The following is a 3,221-nucleotide window of genomic DNA, read 5'->3' as shown; positions in this document are numbered from 1 at the left end:
CCCCCCCCCCCCCACCCCGTGGCACAGAAACACAAAAACACTTTTGATCATAGAAATGTTTTTCTTCATGAGCCAAATGAACTTACAGAATAACAGAGCCATTGATTTGTTCCCTCAAAAAAGTTTTCAGTGCAAGCTGGTATTCTGTGTGAGTAAAAATGGTTCGCCACCGGCAGCTGGTGAATTCAGAATTTTCTTGTTGCTTTTGTATATTAGATTAGATTTTTAATGCACAGTCAGTATGCACCGCTGCAGGCGAATTAGATGTCATTAGCACTAGAAGCTACACTTTTGGAAACTTAAGGCAAAATTAATTTGGATTTGTGATTTGATTAGCCCACCAACGTTTTCTTTTGTTCAGAATGCTTGTAGGTGTAATGAGCTAAATGTCATGTGTATTTGTGAAGAAACTTCCTTTTTGGTCCCTTTTGGGAATGAGGGAAACTCCTTGATCTTTATGAATGGCTGGTTCCTGTTTTGCCTTATTGCTTAATGTAGTGAAATAAAGCAGACAAAGCTTGATGTCTTTGGTTTGGTTTCATGAAGACTGGAAGAGCATGGATCAGTCAGAAGATGGAGGGAGTCCAGAGAGTTGTATGAGCGTCAGTAGGGCATGCTTCCTTCGTCCATTTCTTTACGTGAACTAAGCCAAAAACCTCAGATCAAGTTGGTTCAGTGTAACATTGTATGGGTAGATGTTACTTGAGCTCCTTATAAACACATTCAGAACCATTATATAAATGTTATGTTGCTGGTTTCTACCAGGTTCTATCCTTGGTCATTGCTCCCAAAGATATCCTTCCAAGTATATAAAATGGCCCAACCCCAACTAGTAGCCACTCAACCTGCTTCATCTGTTTTCCCTTTCCCTGTATTTCCTTGTGAGGCTTTTTCCCTCACTGCCACATTGAATGATGTAAACTGCTCTCCTCCCCCTAAATACATTTCCTATCCCCCTCTGTGGCCCCACCCCCATAGCATTAAGCACCATCCCATTAACTGTACTCTTTTTTTTCCTGAGCATTCATACTAGAACATAAGCTCCACAGTGCAGGGATTTTTGTCTTTTAAAAAATTACTGTATCTGTGAAGCCTAGAACAGTGCCTGACAAATAGCAGGCACCCATTATTTGTTGAGTAATACTATCATCCTTTTCTTATTTATATAGCTGTTGATCTTTTATCTTTTTTTCTACATATGTCTCTCTGTCATAAGCCAAATATCTTGCTTGCCTTGAGCTTTCTTTTTCTGGTGTTTCCTCTACGAATACTCCTCCCTCTCACTGCACTTTCAAAATTACTTTCCTCCTATCTCTCTCTCCCATCTAGGTGTGATCTTCATCTGTAGCACCTCTTCCTTGTATGATGGAGTTTTGTATGTGAGTAGCTCCTTTGCTGGATTACAAACGCCTTCGGGGCCAAATGCAGGCCCCTTTGTCATCTGTTTCTCATGTATTCCATTCAAAGGGCACCCTAGAGCAAACTCAAAAACTCAGAGCTAGCCAGGCCAGCAGGGCTCAGTGGTTGAGCATCGAGCTATGAACCAGGAGATCACGGTTTGCTTTCCGATCAGGCACATGCCCAGGTTGCAGGCTGAATCCCCAGTGTGGAGCGTGCAGGAGGCAGCCAATCAATGATTCTCATAATTGATGTTTCTATCTCTCCCTCTCCCTTCCTCTCTGAAATCAATAAAAATATATTTTAAAATATTTCTGCTTACAAAACAAAAAACTCAGAGCTAAGTCACTTGCTCAATTGTAATATAGTAGTTTTCCCTTCTTGAGAATTTCAGTTACCGGCAGTCAACCATGGTCCAAAAATATTAAATGGAAAATTCCAGATAGAAACAATTCATAAATTTTAAATTGCATGCCATTCTGAATAGCATGATAAAACCTCATGCTGTTTCCCACCTGGGACATGAATAATCCCTTTGTCTGTCCATGCTGTACACACCCATTAGTCACTTAGCTGTCTTGGTTATCAGATCCACTACTGGTTTTGCAGTACTTGTGTTCAAGTCACCCTTATTTTATTTCATAATGGCCCCTAAGATGCTGGCAGTTGGGATATGCCAAGGAGACACCATAAAGTGCTTCCTTGATGTGAAGAGGTATGTATGTATTGGAAAAAACAGTATATATAGTGTTCAGTACTATAATGGTTTCAGGCATCTGCTGGGGGTCTGGAAGGTATCCCACACAAATAAGAGGGCACTCCTGTACTTTATCCTCATTTTCTTATGGTTGGGGCATCTGTAGTGAAATATATTTCACTTTAGATGTGAGACACCTACATAAGATAATGACTAAGTGTTAAATGAATGTAACATTAAATAATATGGAATCAAATAGTGAGATAGTTGTTTCCTCTCTTGTCCCCTCAGCCCCCATCCTTCTGGTTAAAAGGAAAGTCCAGCAGGTGTGGCTCAGTGGATTGAGCAGCATCCCACGCACCAAGGGGTCACTGGTTCCATTCCCAGTCAGACCACCTGTTTGGGTTGCAGTTCAATCCCTAGGAGGGCATGCAGGAGGTGGCCGATCAATGTTTCTCATCCATGTTTCTCCCTTCCCTTCCTCTCTCTCTAAAATCAAGAAAAACATTTTTTTTAAAAAAATCAAGGAAAAAGAATCACTCTTATGTTTGTCACATCTAACACATTTTTTTTTAAAATAGGCCTCTGGCTCAGAGCCTTTGGCAGACAACAGTAGCTACTTAATAAAATATTTTCCTTGTACTTGTTTTCAAGGCTACATCTAAACATGATACTAGCCTGGCTGGCATGGCTCAATGGTTGCGCATCGAACTATGAACCAGGAGGTCACGATTCAATTCCCAGTCAGGGCACTGGGTTGTGGGCTCGATCCCCTGTGTGTGGCATGCAGGAAGCGGCCAATCAATGATTCCCTCACATCATTGATGTTTCTATATCTTCCTCTCCCTTCCTCTCTGAAATCAATAAATATGTTTTTAAAAAACCAAACATACTAATTTTCTGTTAACAGAAGTGATCAAATTTTCCTTTTAAAATAAAAGTGGAGCCCAGCCTGTGTGGCTCAATGGTTGAGTACTGACCTATGAACCAGGAGGTCATGGTTTGATTCCCAGTTGGGGTATGTGCCCTGGTTGCGGGCTTGATCCCCAGTAGGGGGCATGCAGGAGGCAGCCAACTGATGATTCTCATCATTAATGTTTCTATCTCTTCCTTTGTCTCTGAAATC

The 3,221-nt window shown here is 41.3% G+C and overlaps 1 protein-coding gene across 4 annotated transcripts in view; it reads left to right on the top strand.

Annotated features, from left to right (window-relative positions):
• Nucleotides 1–522, top strand: part of DCTN4 (dynactin subunit 4) — a 35,028-nt gene extending 34,506 nt beyond the window's left edge. For all 4 annotated transcript variants that reach the window (XM_015565621.1, XM_015565619.1, XM_006766260.2 and 1 more), the window contains one exon: nucleotides 1–522. This exon is cut by the window's left edge and continues 2,037 nt beyond it. The gene's annotated coding sequence lies outside the window, so the exon portion shown is untranslated.
• Nucleotides 523–3,221: the final 2,699 nt, after the last annotated feature.

This window comes from Myotis davidii, unplaced genomic scaffold (assembly GCF_000327345.1).
Source record: "Myotis davidii unplaced genomic scaffold, ASM32734v1 scaffold18, whole genome shotgun sequence".
Classification (NCBI taxonomy): domain Eukaryota; kingdom Metazoa; phylum Chordata; class Mammalia; order Chiroptera; family Vespertilionidae; genus Myotis; species Myotis davidii.
This window is presented reverse-complemented; position numbering and strand designations above follow the sequence as displayed.